Source organism: Pleurodeles waltl, chromosome 7, assembly GCF_031143425.1.
Source record: "Pleurodeles waltl isolate 20211129_DDA chromosome 7, aPleWal1.hap1.20221129, whole genome shotgun sequence".
Classification (NCBI taxonomy): Eukaryota; Metazoa; Chordata; class Amphibia; order Caudata; family Salamandridae; genus Pleurodeles; species Pleurodeles waltl.
Genome location: NC_090446.1, coordinates 230,993,370 through 231,015,789, shown reverse-complemented (window position 1 = coordinate 231,015,789; position 22,420 = coordinate 230,993,370).

Genomic DNA, 22,420 nt, shown 5'->3' with positions numbered 1-22,420 from the left:
AGGATCTCTGCCACTGCCAGACCGCTAGGATCCAAGATCCTGGCGGTTCCCTGGTGGGCCAACCGCAAGGGTTGTAATGTGGAGGTCGGACCACCATATTGGCGGTGGTCCAGACCACATCACAAGTGTGGCAGTTTATAGAATTCCACACTCGTAATAAGGCCCAATATGTTAAGCAAAAGAGGGAGGTCCATATGAATCCAGCCATATCCCACTGTCTGGGACTGGGGCATGTTAAGGTAATTCTAAGGGATCACTGACATAATATTGATCCATAAAATATTGAAACAAACATATTGGAAATTAAATATCATTCACAAAAATAATGAATTTCTATACTCTACTAGTAAAACCACAAATATGAAGAAAAAGTACATTGTTGTTTAAAATATGGATTTGTAACTATATTGAACATAAAGATATCAGATACAAAATATTGTAACCTTTAAATAAATATATAGGGCATGATAATGAGTGTGGCGGTCCTCTGAATGTGGTGGCTGTCGGATCACCAGGAATGTGGCAGTCAGACCGCCACATTACGAGGTTGGCAGGCAGCCCCTCCAACCTACCGCCATCTCTGCCAGGATCTTCAATCCTGATGTGCTGATGGTGGCAGAAGTTTGAATTAGCTAGGGCGCCACTGAAGTAAGTGTTGCCCTGCTGATTACGACCTGGTTCTCCGCCATAAAAAAGACTTGCGGAGAACAGGTGCATGGGGCCACAGTGGGGCCCCTACACAGTGGGTCCCCTGCACTGCCACTGCAGAGCACCCTTGCAATGCCCACTGTCTGCACAGTAGACAGTGAGCATTGCAAGGGTGCTGGTGCCCCCCGCTGGCAGCATCATTGCCGCCAGCTCCATTACGAGCTGGTGAAAAGTTTGCCACCACTTTCCCACTGGGCTGATGGGTGGAAACCTTGGTTTGTGACCATCAGCCCATCGGGCTCAGCCTGGAGGTAGCCAGTATGGCAGCATCCCCCCCCTATCAGAAGTTTGACGGAAGGGTCATCCCACCCGCCAAATTCATAATCAGGCCCATAGCATGTCAAAATATCAATGCATACACTATCAATAACAATGAAATTGACCAAAAATTAAAGAGTCACTAAAATTAACACTACTAACAAAAAACAATTACTTAAAACAAAACTAAAATATTTTGTGTGCATACTTAAGTTAAACAAAAGTATATTACATTAACTTTGGACCCACAAAAAGTATATAAAAAAATGATAACACTGCAAACTGAAAAAATATATGAATAAACAAAAAATATTTAAACTACAGCCATAAACTGCTTGCAAATAATCAAAAAGCATCACAAAATATAGGTATACGTAAATTAACACAAAGGTATAAATTCCTCCAATTAGCAAGCAAAAAAAAAAACTAACAACCTCAATGTCTACAAACTAAAAACAAATTAACATTTAAAACTAAACATGATTTTTTTCATACAACAGAAAAGAAAGCACATGCTTCACATACGCACCTCCCCTAACAGACATGTAAGTATACATAATAGAAGAGATTGCATCATTTTAAATGTAAATAATGAATATACACATTTTAAAATATTCTGTAAATTTATGCCATTACACTACTTCCAAATACAATGACAGAAGCTGCAAAGTTTATCAGCAGCAGTTATTAAATCCGATTGGGCTAAACCTACACCCAAGAAAATGCAACAACAGAAACTATAAACTTGAATGTACTAAATATTGTCCTAATGCATACTATGGGAGGGCACCTACAAAAGATGATTTTAAAATGAATGTAAGAGAGCACACCACCACCCAACAATTACATCCCTAGAGTCAAACACAAACCCATCCTCATCAAAAACAATGGCAACTTAATACATGGGTCCCAACATCAGATCCATCATTAGCCTCATAGTTGAAAACCTCCCAGCCCAATAATATTCTAGTCTTCAGCCATGATGCCAACTTAAGACAGTAAAAGTGTACTCAGTAAGGATAAACTATTCCAATACAGACAACTATATCAGCACACCTTCACCTCAACTTCATTTCTAGCATAATGAGTCTATTTCACATCATCATACTGTCCCATACTGCCAATGTTAAATTACCTGTAACAATAGCCAGCATCTATAATCAGTTGTATTTTCTCTCTTTCCTCCGTATTGGCGCCAAAAAGGTTTAAGCGAGCGTCTCGCCCGAGCGTTAGAACCAGTGACTTAAATGATGAAAATCAGCATTGCCGTGCACCCAATCCGAGTTGTGCAATTATCGCGCTCACAGGCGGCAACGTATGCTGTGGACAGAGAGAAGGGACTTCTCCATTTTGCAAAAAAATCCGGCGGCCATCTTTAAGCACTAAAACCATCTTCAAATATGCCATGAACAAAGAAAAGGGACTTAACCATTTTGTAAAAAACCCGACGTCCATCTTTAAATCCTAAGCATATAAAAAAATAGTAATTACTCACTGAGAGAGACCAAAAAAGGGGACTGAGGCGGCCTCAAGCACATGGCGGACATCTTTGTATGCCAAAACAATCACACAATACATCACCATACACAAAAAAAGGTGTCAGGGCAACATCAATGATAGAGGGGGAAGCCAGGGATGAACAATGTCACAGACATGAAGCATAATACATCACTTACATCTCCACAGGGGCCCCAGCCAATCCTAGCGGAGAGGAGGTGCCTCGACTTTCCAGTCCCCAAACAGAAGATGGCCCCAGTGATGACAGTAACTCTGGACTTCAGGATCTGGAACAACAACCTAGCCCATCAGGGACCACTGGACAGTCGGTCATCCCAGCCCACTCAAAGTCCACCACAGAGCCTCCTCCCTCTGTATCCAGCACCACAGCACCCACCCAGCGTACCCACACCTCTGCCCCAGGACATGTCAATCAGCAGTGCTCCCACCTGTACAGGGACCCCAGTCCACACCTCACCCCCAAGACAATCAGGGACCTGTGCTCAGTGGCCCAGGCAACCGACTCTGCAGGAGGCACTCACTGAGATCCTGGGAGCCTACCAACATTCCCAGGACAAGATGGGCCAGATCCTTGACAATGTGCAGGAGAACAGTCGGCTGCAGGAGGAACAGTATCAGGGGATCAGGGAGGACTTGCAGGCCATCAACACAACCCTGATCTCCATAGAAGGGGTGCTGGCAGACATGGCCAACATCATGAGGGAAGCAACAGCACACCAGTGGGCCCCTACCACTAGCCAGTCCATTGACCAGCCTTCCACGTCCACTGCAGCTAGGGGGCACGAGGCCCCACCACAAGACCAACAGGCCACAAGCACCCCTCCCCCTACAGATGATGAACCACTCTGCAAACGTTCCCTGCGACCCAGACAGAAGCCAGAGACACTTGCCAAGACCACCACCAGGAAATGAGACTCTCCTGATTGTGCCCCATGTTTACAACACTGTCACCTTGTCCACTTTGAACTGCCTTTGCTCCCCTTCCTATGGCCCCTTGGACACTGCACCTGTGCTACAAACAGACTGGAACAATACTCTGGACTTTCCTCCATCATCACCCCATTCCATTGCACTTTTCCCTCAATTTCATAGCACTATAATAAACACTCTTGAACACAACTTGACTACTAGTATTTTATGTGTTGAAAATGTGCATTTATGGAAACAGTCACATCTAGTGCAAATGATCTGAACACTGTTAGAGCATAGAAATAATGTCCTGGAGCGACCCTTGACCCTGTTTTCAGGCAAGTTGCTCCCCTGCACCGCATGCCGGTTTTGCCACTGCTCCAGGTTTAGTTTTTTCTTTCTCCTTCTTTGCCCTGATTTTCTCTGCCGCTACATCCCTGTGGCCCGCCCCCTCCCTCTACTTCATTTACCTCTTCCCGCCACTGCATCCCTGCGGCCCCACCCCCTCTCTCTACTTTGTTTACCTCTTCCCGCTGCTGTGTCCCTGTGGCCCCGCCCCTCACCCATTTGCTGCCCTGCTCCCACCTCCCAGCTGCCCCTCCCTCCCACCTCCCTTATATGGCAGCTGCTGAATGGTGAGGGAGCGACCCATGACCCTGCTTTCAGGCAGGTCGCCCCCCCCTGCACCGCGTGCCAGTTTTGCCACTGCTCCAGGTTTTTTTTTTTTTCTCACTCTTTGCCCTGATTTACCCAACTGCTGCATCCATTCGGCCCCGCCTCCTCCCTCTAATTTGTTTACCTCTCTCTGCCGCTGCGTCCCTGCGGCCCGCCCCCCACTCGCCCATTTGCTGCCCCGCTCCCACCTCCCAGCTGCCTCTCCCTCCCACCTCCCCTTATATAGCAGCCACTGTACGGCCGTGCAGTGGACGTGCCCAGCCGGTGCGCCACTGGCGCGTCAAAAGCACGCCTAAGGCAAGTCCGTCCACACCCAGACCACAAGCAGCACCAGGACCCCCGGTTCCCAAGGCCGCCACGGCAACCAATGCCATTACACCGCCAGTACCCTCCTCGGACTCAACACCGGGCAAGCACACGCCTGCTTCCTGGCCTCCACTAAGCACACCCAGGGACTCTCACCTGCAGGAACTGCAGCTTCACCAGCCTCCAAATCGCCAACCCCCCGCCGAGCCAGACAACAACTACCTCTGATGCATCCTACTAAACACCCGCTCCGCATGCAAACATGCCGTCGAACTCTGGGACCTGCTCGACACCTCCACCCCAGACGTTGCCTTCCTGACAGAGAACAGGATGAACGCCTCCTCGGCCCCAGACATTGCCATAGGCATTCCGGATGGCTACAAGATCACCCGCAGGGATCACACCAATGGAGTCGGAGGCGGAATCGCCATCATCCACAAGAACACCATCAGGGTCACGACCTGTACCAACAACACCCTCAGCACTGCCGAACACCTGCATTTCCAGATCCACACCAACCCCAACACCACCCTCAGAGGAACTCTCATCTACAGACCCGCGTGACCACAGACTCAGTTCTGCGACTCCATCGCCGACCTCGTCAGCAGGCAGGCCCTAGCCTCTGCCGACTACATCCTCCTCGGCAACCTGAACTTTCACCTGAAGAATAACAATGATCCCAACTCCACCACCCTAATCGACAACCTCACCACACTCAGACTCAGACAACTCGTCTCTACTCCAACACACTCTATCAGCCACATGCTGGACCCCATCTTCTCTGCTATCCCGCACGTCACCTCCAGCCACACCACTGAACTCCCATGGACCGACCACCGCTGCATCCACTTCACCTTCCAGAAACCCACCACCGCACCCAACAGATCCCCCGCCGCAACTGAAACGAAGTCAGCCAAGACCAACTGAACACCAGCCTCGCCCGAAAACCACCTACCGAACCCACCAATCCCGACCTCGCAGCCTGCAACCTCTGGCGCTGGATCGACGACTGTGCCAACACTCTCGCCCCGCTCAATAAACCTTCCAACAGAAGTGCCAACAAGAGAGCCAGCTGGTTCTCCTCGGACCTTCGAGCCTCCAAGCAAATCTGCCGGAGACTGGAGAGAAAGTGGCTCCACGAACAGACACTGGACAACCATGCTGCCTTCAAGAACGCCACCCACAATCACCATCACCTCATCAGATCTGCCTAGAAAACCTCCTTCAAAGACCACCTGGACAACAACACACACAATGGCAAGGAGCTCTTCAACATCGTGAAGGAACTCTCCAACTCCAGCTCCAGCTCAAACGACATTCCACCATCACAAGACCTGTGCAACTCCCTCGCCGCCTTCTTCCACCACAAGATCACAGACATCTGTGACAGATTCAACAGCCAGACCACCCCGCCAACCACCGACTCCTAAGACTCGCCACCCACTTTCAACTATGACCCCCTGCTTGTCTGGGCCAACGTGATCAAAGACGACACAATCAAAACCATGAGCACTATCCACTCTGGATCTCCGTCAGACCCATGCCTGCACCACATCTTTAACAAAGCAAGTGCCACCATGGCACCCAACCTCTGCAAAGTCATCAACATCTCCTTTGAGACCGCGACCTACCCCGAGAGCTGGAAGCATGCTGAGATCAAACCCCTACTCAAGAAACCCATGGCGGACCCGAGAGACCTCAAGAATTACTGTCCCATCTCCTGCTCCCATTCCTGGCCAAGGTCATGGGGGTAACATGCCAGGCAAGATGGTACTTTTCTACACAACCCCCCACAAACGAAGCACAATAAGACTTGCCATGACCTGATGAGTCTTCATTGTCTAAGTGGAAATATCTGGAGAGTCCATCTGCATTGGAGTGGGTACTCCCAGGTCTATGTTCCATTGTATAATTCATTTCCTGTAGAGATATGGACCACCTCAACAAATTAGGGTTTTCACCTTTCATTTGTTTTAGCCAAAGCAGAGGTTTGTGGTCTGTCTGAACAATAAAGTGAGTGCCAAACAGGCATGGCCTCAACTTCTTCAGTGCCCAGACCACAGCAAAGGTCTCCCTCTCTATGGCAGACCAACAATTTTCTCTAGGGGTCAACCTTCTGCTGATAAAAGCAACTGGTTGATCCTGGCCCTCAGAATTCAGTTGTGATAAGACTGCCCCTACCCCTAATTCAGATGCATCAGTTTGAACAATGAATTTCTTGGAGTAACATGGGCTTTTTAGGACAGGTGCAGAGCACATGGCCTGTTTGAGCTCCTCAAAAGCTTTCTGACAGCTAGCTGTCCACAATACCTTTTTAGGCATCTTCTTACTATTGAGATAATTAAGTGGGGCTGCTACGGAGCCATAGTTTTTAATGAATCTCCTGTAATACCCAGTGAGGCCTAAGAAGGCTCTCACCTGGGTCTGTGTTGTAGGGAGAACCCAATCCATGATTGTATGGATTTTCCCCTGAAGTGGTGCAATCTGTTCTCCACCTACCAGGTGTCCCAGATAAACCACCTTTCCCTGTCCTATCTGGCACTTTGAGGCCTTGATAGTGAGGCTTGCCTTTGGTAGGGCCTCCAAAACTTTCCAAAGGTGGACCAGGTGCTCATCCCAGGTGGAGCTAAAGACAGCTATATCATCTAGATATGCTGCACTAAAAGCCTCCAACCCTTGCAGGACTGTGTTCACCAACCTCTGAAAAGTGGCAGGTGCATTCTTCAAACCAAAGGGCATCACTTTAAATTGGTAGTGCCCTCCTATAGTTGAAAATGCAGTTTTAGGTTTAGCATCCTCAGCCAATTTGATCTGCCAATACCCTGCAGTCAAATCAAAGGTGCTAAGATACTTGGCAGATGCCAGTGTATCAATGAGCTCATCTGTCCTGGGTATAGGGTGAGCATCAGTTTTTGTTACCTGATTGAGACCTCTGTAGTTCACACAAAACCTCATCTCCCTGTCTCCATCTATTGAGTGAAGATTTGGTACAAGCACCACAGGACTCGTCCATGGGCTCTCAGAAGGTTCAACCACTCCTAGATCAAGCATTTTCTGAACCTCTTGCTTTATGCAGTCCCTGACATGGTCAGGCTGCCTATAGATTTTACTTTTGACAGGCAAGCTTTCTCCAGTATCAATTGTGTGTTCACACCAGGATGTGGTACCTGGCACAATTGAAAAGAGTTCAGAAAATTGTCCAAGGAGATTTATGCAGTTGTCTTTCTGTTCTGCAGTCAGACAATCTGCCAAAACTACTCCCTCCACTAAAGCATCATTTTCAGTGGTGGAAAAGAGATCAGGGAGAGGGTCACTCTCTTCTTCCTGTCCCTCATCTGTTGCCATGAGCAGGGTGATATTAGCCCTGTCATAGTAGGGTTTTAGGCGGTTGACATGAATCACCCTAAGGGGACTCCTGGCAGTGCCCAGGTCTACCAGATAGGTAACCTCACCCTTCTTTTCAACAATGAGATGGGGTCCACTCCATTTGTCTTGGAGTGCTCTTGGCGCCACAGGCTCCAATACCCACACCTTCTGTCCTGGTTGGTACTGGATCAGAACAGCCTTATGGTCATGCCACTGCTTCTGGAGCTCTTGGCTGGCCTGAAGGTGGTTACTGGCCTTTTTCATGTACTCGGCCATTCTGGATCTTAGGCCAAATACATAGTCCACTAAGTCCTGTTTGGGAGCTTTTAAAGGTTGTTCCCAACCCTCCTTCACAAGTATTAGTGGACCTCTTACAGGGTGTCCAAAGAGGAGTTCAAAGGGGCTGAATCCCACTCCTTTCTGGGGTACCTCCTTGTAAGCAAAATGGAGGCAAGGTAACATGACATCCTATCTCCTCCTGAGTTTTTGAGGGAGTCCCATTATCATACCTTTGAGAGTTTTATTAAACCTCTCTACCAGTCCATTATTCTGTGGATGATAAGGAGTGGTGAATTTGTAGGTTACACCACATTCCTTCCACATTGCTTTCAAGTATGCAGACACGAAGTTGCTACCCCTGTCTGATACAACCTCTTTTGGGAAACCTACCCTGGAAAAGATTCCCAGGAGGGCCTTTGCCACTGCAGGCGCTGTAGTGGTCCTTAGAGGAATTGCTTCAGGATATCTTGTGGCATGGTCCACAACCACCAAAATAAACCTATTGTCTGAAGCAGTAGGAGGGTCAAGGGGGCCAACTATGTCAACCCCTACCCTTTCAAAGGGGACCCCAACCACAGGTAGTGGAATAAGGGGAGCCTTTGGTGTGCCACCAGTCTTGCCACTGGCTTGGCAGGTCACAGAAGACTTGCAAAAATATTTTGTGTCCTCTGACATCCTAGGCCAGTGAAACAGGGGGACAAGCCTTTCACATGTTTTGATCTGGCCCAAATGCCCAGCCAAAGGAATGTCATGTGCAAGAGTTAGGATGAACTCTCTGTACTGCAGAGGAATGACCAATCTCCTGGCTGCTCCAGGTTTTGGGTCCCTTGCCTCGGTGTACAAGACGTTCTCCTATCAGTAAACTCTATGTGAGTCACTGACATCCCCATTTTGCTGATTGACAGCTTGCTGTCTAAGACCCTCTAATGTGGGGCAGGATTGATGTGCCACATTCAGCTCTTCCCTGGCAGGCCCCCCTCCACCCAAAAGCTCAGCAGTGTCTGCTGCCAGCTCATCTGGTGAAGGTTCTGCACAGGGAGGAAATACTTCTTCCTCAGAAGGAGAATCATCTGTGGAGGGAGGGGTAGTGGGTAGGGATTTACCCTTGCTCCCCCTAGATTAAGGGAGCACTTGGTCCATTGTTCCAGGATCCAAGTTACCCTGTCCTTTTGGTTTTTGGCCTGAGCCCTTGTCAAAGCAAAAATATGCCCTGGAATGCCCAGCATTGCAGCATGAGCCTCCAACTCCTCTTCTGCCCAAGCTGATGTTTCTAAATCATTTCCTAGTAGACAGTCTACAGGTATATCTGAGGCAACCACAACGTTCTTTGGACCAGTACCCCCCCCCCCCAGTTGAGATTCACAACAGCCATGGGGTGGCTAAGATTGTTGTTATGAGCGTCTGTCACTTGGTACTGCTGACCAAGTAGGTGTTGTTCAGGGTGGACCAGTTTCTCTATTACCATGGTAACACTGGCACCTGTGTCCCTGTAGGCCTGAACCTCAACACCATTTATTAGGGGACGTTGCTTGTACTTATCCATATTAAGGGGACAAGCAACCAAGCTGGCCAAATCAATGGCACCTTCAGAGACTAACACAGCCTCTGTGGTCTCCCTAACAAGACCAACCCCAACTACATCACCCAATAGTAAGCCCAGCTACTTCCTTGGATTGGCTATTTGTATGTTTGCTCCCGCCACCACTGCTATTACTAGGGGCACTAGAATTTGCAGCAGGGGTTGTGGTAGTGTGAGGTTTGGTGTTTTTCTTTGGACAACTGGCATCAATGTCCAATGGCCTTTGACTTTACACAAATAACACCAAGGCTTTTTAGGTTGATTATTGGAAGAGGATTTGGACCCACCACCCCCACCAGAGGATTTTTGTGGGCCTGATGAAGACTCAGTTTTACTTTTGTCCCCACCCTTGTCAGAAGACTTGCCATCCTTCTTCTTGCCATCCTTGTCACCCCCAGTATGAACATTTCTGTTCACTCTTGTTCTGACCCATTTGTCTGCCTTCTTTCCCAATTCTTGGGGAGAGGTCAGATCTGAGTCCACTAGATATTGGTGTAACAAGTCAGACACACAGTTATTCAGAATATGCTCTCTCAGAATAAGATTACACAGGCTTTCATAGCCAGATACTTTACTGCCATGTAACCACCCCTCCAATGCCTTCACTGAACAGTCTACAAAGTCTGTCCATTCTTGTGAGGACTCTTTTCTGGTGTCTCTGAACGTAATCCTGTATTGTTCAGTGGTCAAGCCAAATCCATCCAAGAGTGCATCCTTCAAAACTGCAAAATTGTTAGCATCACTTTCTCTAACAGTAAGGAGCCTATCCCTACCCTTTCCAGTGAAAGATAGCCACAATATAGCAGCCCACTGCCTTTGAGGGACCCCCTGTACCATACAGGCCCTCTCAAGTGCAGCACAACACTTGTTGATGTCATCACCCTCCTTGTAAGGGGGGACTATCTTGTGCAGATTCCTGGAATCATGCTCTCTAACAGGATTACTATCCGGAATACTGCTGCTGCCATCATGGGGTCCAAACCCCAATCTCTGTCTTTCCTTCTCCAGGTCTAGGGATTCCCTATCTAAGGGAAGCTGTTGCTGTTTAAGCTTCAGTCTGGTCTCTTCAACCCTCAACTTTTTGAGTTCCCTGTCTAACAAGTTATCCTCAGGGTGGGTGGGTTGGGAATGCTTTGACACAGAAGACGAATTGGAAACAACAGAGGTGGATCTGTCCCTAACTGACTGGACCCTAGCAACTTGGCCTCTAGGAATAAATAATTCCCTACTGTGATGGGAACCTCCATTACTACCAACATTACTGGGTGTCCTGCTAGGGGGCAGATCCTGATCGGAACACTCCCCACCTCTCTCAAGGAGATCCCCTGAGTCAGATTGGGAAGCTTCTATTAACCTCTCATTTGATGTGCCTGCTTGGGACTCATCATTCACAATAAACATGTTAAATAAAAATTCTTTGGTATGGTTCTTTCCTATCAATAAACCTCTTTCTAAGCAGAGACTCCTTAGGCTCTTGTAATTCAAATTGTCATAAGTAGTATTGACCATTTTAAGAGTAGAGTCTTCTACAGACATGATAATAAAAGGTTTAGAAATAGTGAGAAGGAAGAAAAAGGTTCAGAACTTTTTAAAGAACAGAGAAAAAAAACTTTTTCTAACTTTTTAGAAAACTTTTAGAAGTTTAGAATACTTTTCAGCACTTTGTAAAAAGTTTGAGAGAAGAAAAGCAAAACTTTTTGGTTAGGTGTACATACACTGAACTGTTTTGTATATTATTCTCTTATGAAAAGTACACAATGACAAAGTGGTAAGTAGTTACATTGTACTTATCCCACCGCTGCACAACCAATGTAGGAGGCTGGCCTTGCTTGTAGTGGGTACCAGAGGTACTTACACCTTGTGCCAGGTCCAGTTATCCCTTATTAGTGTAGAAGAGGTGTTTCTAGCAGCTGAGGCTGATAGAAGGTAGCTATGGCAAAGCAGCTTAGGCTGAACTAGGAGACATGTAAAGATCCTTCTATACCACTGGTGTCATATGCACAGTATCATAAGAAAACACAATGCACAGAATTACTCAAAATAAAGGTACTTTATTTTTATGACAATATGCCAAAAGTATATCAGTGAGTACCCTCAGTATGAGGATAAGTTATATACACAAGATATATGTACACAAACCAAACTTAGGTAAGTAAGAGCAAGAAAAGTAATGCAAACAGTGTAGAATTACAATAGATTGCAATAGGAGCACCTAGGTATAGGGGCAACACAAACCATATACTCCAAAAGTGGAATGCAAACCACGCATGGACCCCAAACCAAGGATTAGGCGCTACAATGTTGCTAGTAGTTGTCTGGCTACTTTGTTGCGGTTTTGCAGGCGTCCTGAGCAGTCACTGGTCGATCCTTTGGTAGAAGGTGAAGAGGGAGATGCAGAGGAACTCTGGTGAGATCTTGCATTCGTTATCTAAAGAAATTCCCAAAGCAGAGACACTAAATAGCCAGAAAAGGAGATTTGGCTACCAACAAAGGAGGATTGGCTACCAAGACAGGTAAGAGCCTATCAGAAGGAGTCTCTGACATCACCTGCTGGCACTGGCCACTCAGAGCAGTCCAGTGTGTCCTCAGCACCTCTAAATCCAAGATGGCAGAGGTCTGGGACACACTGGAGGAGCTCTGGGCACCTCCCCTGGGAGGTCCAGGTCATGGGAGTGGTCACTCCCCTTTCCTTTGTCCAGTTTCATGCCAGAGCAGGGCTGGGGGATCCCATAACCAGTGTAAACTGGCTTATGCAGAGATGGGCACCATCTGTGCCCATCAAAGCATTTCCAGAGCCTGGGGGAGGCTACTCCTCCCCAGCCCTTCACACCTATTTCCAAAGGGAGAGGGTGTAACACCCTCTCTCAGAGGAAATTCTTTGTTCTGCCTTCCTGGGCCAGGGCTGCCTGGACCCAAGGAGGGCAGAAACCTGTCTGAGGGGTTGGCAGCAGCAGCAGCTGCAGCGGAGACCCCGGAAAGGCAGTTTGGCAGTACCCGGGTACTGTGCTAGAGACCCGGGGATCATGGAATTGGCATTGGGGGGACAATTCCATGCATGACCATGTTCGGAGTTACCATTGTGACGCTATACATAGGTAGTGACCTATGTATAGTGCACGTGTGTAATGGTGTCCACGCACTCAAAAAGTCTGGGGAATTTGCCCTGAACGATGTGGGGGCACCTTGGCTAGTGCCAGGGTGCCCACACACTAAGTAACTTTGCATCCAACCTTCACCAGGTGAAGGTTAGACATATAGGTGACTTATAAGTTCCTCAAGTGCAGTGGTAAATGGCTGTGAAATAACGTGGATGTTATTTCACTCAGGCTGCACTGGCAGGCCTGTGTAAGAATTGTCAGAGCTCCCTATGGGTGGCAAAAGAAATGCTGTAGCCCATAGGGGTCTCCTGAAACCCCAATACCCTGGGTACCTCACTACCATACACTAGGGAATGATATGGGTGTACCAGTATGCCAATGTGATTTGGTAAATTTAGTCACTAGCCTGTTACTGACAAATTTGGAACGCAGAGAGAGCATAACCACTGAGGTTCTGGTTAGCAGAGCCTTAGTGAGACAGTTGGGCATCACACAGGGAACACATACAGGGCACATACTTATGGGCACTGGGGCCCTGCCTGGCAGGGTCCCAGTGACACATAGACTAAAACAACATATATATACAGTGAAATATGGGGGTAACATGCCATGCAAGATGGTACTTTCCTACACATCCTCATCCTCTGCCTCCTCATCCTCACTGTCCTGAATGTCCACTGCTGCCAGAGGGACATCTCCAATCTCCTCCTCCTGCAGAAAAGGTTCATGCCGTCTGAGGGCCAGGTTGTGCAACATGCAGCATGCCACTACTATCTGGCAGACCTTCCAAGGTGAGTAGCAAATGGATCCACCTGTCAGATGGAGGCACCTGCACCTGGCCTGCAGGAGGCCAAAGGTCCTCTTGGTGATTCTTCTGGTTTGCCCATGTGCCTCATTATAACATTCATCAGCCCCTGTCCTGGCATTCCTCACAGGGGTCTGCAGCCACGATATGTTTGGGCAGCCTTAGTCACCTGCAAGTATTGAGGGACAACATTTAGCCTCACACAATGATACGGGATGACACCTGAAGGCATACACTAACATACAGTGGGTGGGGACCATGGCTCACCTATTAGCCACATCCGGTGCCTCTGTAGTTGGGCCATCACATTTGGGATGCTGCTATACCTCAGAACAAAGGCATCATGCACCAACCCAGGATACTTAGCAATGACATGAGAGATGTACTGGTCCGCCAGGCACACCATTTGCACATTCAGTGAGTGGAAACTCTTCCGATTCCTAAACACCTGTTAATTCCGGCGGGGGGACTAACGCAATATGTGTACGGTCAATGGCACCAACAAATTTGGGTATATATCCCATTGCATAGAATCCGGCCTTCACAGTGTCCAGATCTTCCATCTGGGGGAAAACTATGTAGCTGCACATGTTTCACCAGGGCAGACAAAAGTCTCGCCAGCACGATTGAGAACATTGGCTGTGACATTCCTGCTGCCAAGCCCACTGTCACTTGGAAAGAACCATTTGCCAGGAAATGGAGCACTGATAGCACTTGCACAAGAGAGGGATCCCAGTTGGATGAGGGATAGTAGATATCAGGTCAGGCTCCAATTGGGAACACAGCTCTGTGACTGTGGCCCTGTCCAATCTATAGGTGAGTATAATGTGTCTGTCCTCCAGTGTAGCCAAGTCCACAAGGGGGATGTACATGGGGGGTTTCTCTCCTCCTATTCATCCGCAGCGGTAGGTATCTAAGGGACACAAGAGTGAGTAGGCTGTCACAATTTGAACAATGGAACCACAACCTCAGTTTACATAGTGCATTTATGTGATGGGTCAGTGGGAATGGTGAGGTATGTGCTAATCTAGGCTGTGACACAGTTAAGGCTGATATAACTGTTGTCCGCCACCATGAAATGGCGACCACCTGTCCTGTATGTAGGGACAGGTGGAAGGGAGGTAACTCCACTGATGTTGGGCATCGTGGTGGAAGGTGGTCTTCCACTGCTGTGCAATTCCTCATTGGATAATATGGGGCTCTATGGAGTAGAGTGGCCAATGCGGATCAGCGCTGGCAGTGACGGTGTACACAGCCACGGACATGACCACCATTTTCTATCTGATTCCTCACTTGTTTCCAGACTTTCAACAAGAGAACTCCTCTATTGCGTTTGCTGCTCTGACCTGTGTCTGGAACCTACCATGGCCCGTGTGACTGGGGAAAGGGCCCCTGCCTTCACTTCGGAGGAGTTGGAGTGATTGGTTGATGGGGTCCTACCCCAGAGCGGACTGCCCTACGGGCCTCCAGCCCAACAGGTGAGTTAACCTTGGGCACAATGCATGTAGGAAGTATGCATGGAGATGCGTGTACAAGCATTGTGTCACCGGGGGTGTAATGTGGTGGTGTACATGGTGTGCGCCGGACGATGTGTATGCTAATGGTGATGGCAACGGGATTGGTGGGACATTTGTGTGACAGGCTAGATTGTGTGTGTAATGGTGTCCTCCTGTCTGTATTACCTCTGCAGGTCAGCACCTATCAAAAGAATGGATTATGGTGTGCCATCGTCAAGGACGTGCGGACCATGGGGCTCTATGTCAGACAGAGCACCCACTGTCAGAAATGGTGGGGGGACCTGAGATGCTGGGCACAGAAGACTGTTGAGGTTCAGCAGGGGAAGGCCTCACAACAAGGAAGGGGTGCCTGTCGCAACCTGACCCCCCTGATGGCCCACATACTAGCAGTTGCCTACCCAGAGCTGGATGTGCGCTTGAGGGCATCACAGCAGCCACAAGGGGGTGAGTACAGTGGGCATTACTACAATAATTGGCAGGTGGTGTGGGATCCGGGTGGTGGGTGTGAGTTAGTGGGTACCCCTTAATGCCAGGCCAGACATTACAGCGTGATCCAGCTCAAGGGTAATAGGTGTATGGCAAATGCAGGTAACCTAGCTTGTTAGCATTCTCTGTCAGTCAGGGCTTTGTGGGTCCCAGGAGGGGTGCAGTTGGCGGTGTGTGGCCCTCATCTTGCTGTGGAATCTAGCCAAATCACTGGCAGTGCAACGCATAGTGCTCAATCCTGATCCCTGTGTGTGACGGTGCTGTGTATGCCAAATGTGGTGTTGGTGTAGTAATTGACCTAGTGTTTCCTTTCTCTCTCGCCTCTCTTTTTTCTTCTGTTATCCTGTCCATGTGAGCATTAGCATCATCTGGCAGCAGGAGCACCGGCGACAGAGGGAGCTGCAACCCACAGCATCCTGGAGGCAGAGTCCACTGACGCCAAGGGAACCAGTGGGATGGAAGGTGAGGGAGCACCAGAGCAGAGACACGACGCGTCAACAAAGACTCAGATACCTCCTCCGATGGAAGCTCCCTGGTGGTGGCAGACACCTCTGTGACCATCCCAGCTGCGGGTACAGCCGCCACCCCTGTACCAGCACAGCCCTCCCAGTAACCCCTCAGCTATTGCCTGTGCCTGCTCACCCAGGAGGGTGAGCATCTCCTTCACCCCAGGAACCTCAGGCCCCACCCCAGTGAGCCCTGCTGCCCTGAGTGAAGAGACTATAGACCTCCTGAGATCCATCTCTGTAGGGCAGTCAACCATTGTGAATGCCATCCAGGGGCTGGCATCCCAGATGCAGCAATACAATGCATGTCTGAGGGCATCCACAGTGGATTGGCGGCCTAACAGAGATCGATTCAGGCTCTGGCCTCCTCTCTAATGGCAGCAGTTGTCCCTGTTCCTACCTTCCCCCTCCAACTACCACTTCCCAGTCCCAGTCTCCTCAACCCCAACCCATCCCATGCACACATTCAGACGAGCGTGCACACAAGACAACACATAAGAGTGGCACAGTCAAACACAGGCACCACACTTCATCCCATAAGTCAAGCACTCACACAAACACCACACAGTTGCAGACACAGCCACATCCAGTACCTCCACTGTCTCCCCCTCCTCCACCTCCTCCACCTCCCTCACAGTCATGTTCACACTCACACCTGCATGCACTTCATCAACATCCACCACCAGCATCACCACACCAAGCAGCACACACACCTCACAAGCAGACACCTCCACAACATCCATGCACACGTCCCCTGTGTCCTCTCCCACGCTCTCTGTCCCCCCTCCTAAAGGACACAAATGCAAGCACTCACACACCCAACAGCCACCCACCTCACATCAGCACCTGCACCCAAGTCCAGCAGACATACACCTCCAATAACCACTCCCTCAACCTCCAGTCCCAAACCCTCCTCCCTCATCCCGCCCCACTGTCCTTAAGTAGCTTTTCCTTGCCCAATATGACCTCTTCCCTCCCCATCCCCCATCCTGCCTGTAAGAGCAGGGTCCCAATGACCCAGCCCAGCACCTCAGCCAAGCAGTCCACGTGGACAGTGGTGGCACCATCTAGTCATCCTGGCAAGTCAGTGAAGGATCCCACTCCACCATCCAGGAAAGGGAAGGATCCCACACCTCCTGCCATGAAGGGGAAGGAGCCCACACCTCCTGCCATGTAGGGAAAGAAGCCTTCAACTCCTTCCAGGAAGGCTAAAGAGCCCGTACATCCTGCAATGAAGGGGCAGAAGCCCTCAACCCCTGCTAGGAAGGGTAAGGATCCAATACATCCTGACTTGAAGAGGAAGAAGCCCTCGACTCCAGCGGAGGCTGTCAGGGCAACACCACCACCACCAGTGGCCAGGGGACCCTCACTGCCAGCTGAGGAAGTGCAACCTTTACCTCCACCAGAGGCTGCCAAGGAGGCACCTTCACCTGCTGACACAGTGCAGCCCTCACTTCAAGATGATACAGTGCAGCCATCATCACCAGCAGAAGCCATGTAGGTCACCCTCCAGGGACTGCTCTAAAAGGAGCCCACTCCAGAAGCAGTGGCCATGTTCCCCACCTGAGAGAATAGGTAATTGGGCAAGGAGCCCCCTCCAGAACCAGTGGGAAAGTGACCCACCTGAGAGACTGTGGCCTTGCACTTCCCAGCAGAGAGAAATGGGCATAGATTCCCCTCCAGAACCAGTGGGAAAGCCACCCACCTGAGAGACTGTGGCCTTGCACTCTCCAGCACAAAGAAATGGGCATGGAGCCCTCTCCAGAACCAGTGGGCTTATTCCCGTATTCAGCTGAGGTACCCCCATCCCCCTGAGGTGCCTGCCCACTTGCAAAGTGATGCCCCTGCACAGTTCTATCCGAATGAAGTCCGGATTCAAGTTGGGCCTTGGACTGTGCCCTGTGGCCATGTGGGCCCTTAGTATTTTGGACCTTGGTGTACATTTGTACATATCTGTTTTTTATACAATTGGTTCTTTTGGTAGCTGTTTACAATCAATATATTCTTGTTGTTCTTGCATTATTCTGCCATGTATTGTGTGCCATTTTTTTTTGTCTGCAGCTGGTTGTGTGTATGGTGTGTGTGTGTTGGGTGTGTGTTGTGCGTGTGTGTATCGCTCTCATTTTCCTCCCTCCCTCCCTTGTGTGCTAGGCGGCTCACCGTTGTCATCTTCGTCGGTGTTGGTGTTCTACATGGAGCATTTCTTAGATGAGCATCGGGAAGACTTGCAGTTCCGGTTCAATGTCGGCGTTGTTCTTCTCTGTGTCTCGGATGATGAGTCTTTGCTCTTCTGTGTTCTGTTTCTTCCAGGCTTTTGATGGCATTGGTACTGCCCTGGAAGTCCTGGCGGATTTCAGTGTCATAATATGGTGGGGGGTACTTTGTCTTCTGCCTGGCTGTTGTTGACTACCACCTTGGTCAGTGGTGTTAACGCCCTCGCGGTTGGTGTGGTACATTGGCTGTCTATGGGAGTTATCACTCCCATGTCATAATTTGACAGTAATTACCACCAGCCTGTTGGTGGTATTACTGCCAGTTTATCACTCACTGCCAGTGTCATAATGAGGGCTATAATGTGGAACCTTTCCATTTACATGACAACCTATATAACATCAAACAAATTGTAATAATTTCTACAGCTGATAATTTAATAAAACTGAAAGAATGCAGCACATGGATGGCAGATCCTATCTTTGAAATGTGCCCAAAGTGTTCACCCAGACATACAGCTTACAATGTAATAGCAAAACACAAATATCCTTTTTATATAGGCTCTACTACAAAATAAACAAAGCAGCCCTTTCTCTGCGCTCCTAAACCTTATAAATGCAAAACAATTACCACCCCCAAAAATAATTACACACTTTGAGGAGTGTAGGAGGCTGGACTGGCTTGTAGTGGGTACCAAGAGGTACTTACACCTTGCACCAGGCCCAGGTATCCCTTATTAGTGTAGAGGGGTGTCTAGCAGCTTAGGCTGATAGAAAAGGTAGCTTAGCAGAGCAGCTTAGGCTGAACTAGGAGACGAGTGAAGCTCCTACAGTACCACTAGTGTCACTTGCACAATATCATAAGAAGACACAATACACAGATATACTAAAAATAAAGGTACTTTATTTTTATGACACTATGCCAAAGTATCTCAGTGAGTACCCTCAGTATGAGGATAGCAAATATACACAAGATATATGTACACAATACCAAAATATGCAGTAATAGCAATAGAAAACAGTGCAAACAATGTATAGTCACAATAGAATGCAATGGGGGCACATAGGGATAGGGGCAACACAAACCATATACTCTAGAAGTGGAATGCGAACCACAAATGGACCCCAACCCTATGTGACTTGTAGAGGGTCGCTTGGACTGTAAGGAAACAGTGAGGGTTAGAAAAATAGCCCACCCCAAGACCCTGAAAAGTGGGTGCAAAGTGCACCTAAGTTCCCCAAAGAGCACAGAAGTCGTGATAGGGGAATTCTGCAGGAAAGACCAACACCAGCAATGCAACAATGATGGATTTCCAGACGAGAGTACCGGTGGAACAAGGGGACCAAGTCCAAAAGTCACGATCAAGTCGGGAGTGGGCAGATGCCCAGGAAATGCCAGCTGTGGGTACAAAGAAGCTGCCACCGGATGGTAGAAGCTGTGGATTCTGCAAGAACGACAAGGGCTAGAAACTTCCCCTTTGGAGGATGGATGTCCCACATCGTGAAGAGTCGTGCAGAGGTGTTTCCGTGCAGAAAGACCACCAACAAGCCTTGCTAGCTGCAGAGGTCGTGGTTAGGGTTTTTGGATGCTGCTGTGGCCCAGGAGGGACCAGGATGTTGCCAATTGCGTGAGGAGACAGAGGGGGTGTACAGCAAGACAAAGAGCTCACTCAGAAGCAAGCAGCACCCACAGAAGTGCCGGAACAGGCATTACAAAGTGGAGTGAACCGGAGCTCACCCTAAGTTGCACAAGAGGTTCCCACAACGCCGGAGGACAACTCAGGAGGTTGTGCAATGCAGGTTAGAGTGCCGGGGACCCAGGCTTGGCTGTGCACAAAGGAAATCCTGGAAGAGTGCACAGGAGCCGGAGTAGCTGCAAAACATGCGATTCCCAGCAATGCAGCCTAGCGTGGGGAGGCAAGGACTTACCTCCACCAAACTTGGACTGAAGAGTCACTGGACTGTGGGAGTCACTTGGACAGAGTTGCTGAGTTCAAGGGATCTCGCTCGTTGTGCTGAGAGGAGACCCAGAGGACCGGTGATGCAGTTCGTTGGTGCCTGCGGTTGCAGGGGGAAGATTCCGTCGACCCACGGGAGATTTCTTCAGAGCTTCTAGTGCAGAGAGGAGGCAGACTACCCCCACAGCATGCACCACCAGGAAAACAGTTGAGAAGGCGGCAGGATCAGCGTTACAAGGTCGCAGTAGTCGTCTTAGCTACTTTGTTGCAGTTTTGCAGGCTTGGTCAGCAGTCGATTCCTTGGCAGAAGGTGAAGAGAGAGATGCAGAGGAACTCTGATGAGCTCTTGCATTCGTTACCTAAGGAATTCCCCAAAGCAGAGACCCTAAATAGCCAGGAAAGGAGGTTTGGCTACCTAGGAGAGAGGATAGGCTAGCAACACCTGAAGGAGCCTATCAGAAGGAGTCTCTGACGTCACCTGCTGGCACTGGCCACTCAGAGCAGTCCAGTGTGCCAGCAGCACCTCTGTTTCCAAGATGGCAGAGGTCTGGAGCACACTGGAGGAGCTCTGGGCACCTCCCAGGGGAGGTGCAGGTCAGGGGAGTGGTCACTCCCCTTTCCTTTGTCCAGTTTCACGCCAGAGCAGGGCTGAGGGATCCCTGAACCGGTGTAGACTGGCTTATGCAGAGATGGGCACCATCTGTGCCCATCAAAGCATTTCCAGAGGCTGGGGGAGGCTACTCCTCCCCAGCCCTGACACCTTTTTCCAAAGGGAGAGGGTGTAACACCCTCTGAGGAAGTCCTTTGTTCTGCCTTCCTGGGCCAAGCCTGGCTGGACCCCAGGAGGGCAGAAACCTGTCTGAGGGGTTGGCAGCAGCAGCAGCTGCAGTGAAACCCCGGGAAAGGTAGTTTGGCAGTACCCGGGTCTGAGCTAGAGACTCGGGGATCATGGAATTGTCTCCCCAATGCCAGAATGGCATTGGGGTGGCAATTCCATGATCCTAGACATGTTACATGGCCATGTTCGGAGTTACCATTGTGACGCTATACATATGTCGTGACATATGTATAGTGCATGTGTGTAGTGGTGTCCCCGCACTCACAAAGTCTGGGGAATTTGCCCTGAACAATGTGGGAGCACCTTGGCTAGTGCCAGGGTGCCCACACACTAAGTAACTTAGCACCCAACCTTTACCAGGTAAAGGTTAGACATATAGGTGACTTATAAGTTACTTAAGTGCAGTGGTAAATGGCTGTGAAATAACGTGGACGTTATTTCACTCAGGCTGCACTGGCAGGCCTGTGTAAGAATTGTCAGATCACCCTATGGGTGGCACAAGAAATGCTGCAGCCCATAGGGATCTCCTGGAACCCCAATACCCTGTGTACCTCAGTACCATATACTAGGGAATTATAAGGGTGTTCCAGTATGCCAATGTAAATTGGTGAAATTGGTCACTAGCCTGTTAGTGACAATTTGGAAAGAAATGAGAGAGCATAACCACTGAGGTTCTGAATAGCAGAGCCTCAGTGAGACAGTTAGTCATAACACAGGTAACACATACAGGGCTCACTTATGAGCACTGGGGCCATACAACTAAAACAACATATATACAGTGAAATATGGGGGTAACATGTCAGGCAAGATGGTACTTTCCTACAAGGAGTCATGATTCACATTAGTCTAAAAAACTCACCTCACACAGCCCTACAATTCTATTACTATCATTTCAATCAAAGTACTGTATATGGAGGCACCTTCAAAACTCTGCAGTAAGTGTAGCATATTCTACAAACAGTCTATTTGCCTTTGAAATCAAATAAAGGATAGCACAAGCCCATGTGCTTGCCACAGAGGTAGCCAACCACTATAATGTCCTAATAGAAAGCCCTTTCAACTAACATAACAAAGACAATATGTCCCCTAATGGACTATTTAAAAAAACACTGTGGTGGAATGCCTATGACAGCAGCTTGAGGAAGCCAAAAAACAACACAGTGGAAGGATTTCACAATGCCTTCTATTCAACGTAAGGCAGATCCCAACTTGCACTGTTCAAATTTATAGAAGCATTACAAAAAAGTAAAGCTACCAACTAAAAAGAATTGAGCAATCCATTACCCAAATTGGCCCAAACCTTAGTAAACAAACTAAAAGAATGTATGATATGCTACAATTTAAAGTAAAATTCGTCATAAATAACAAGTGAGTAGATTACTTAGAAATGACAGCTGACAGCAT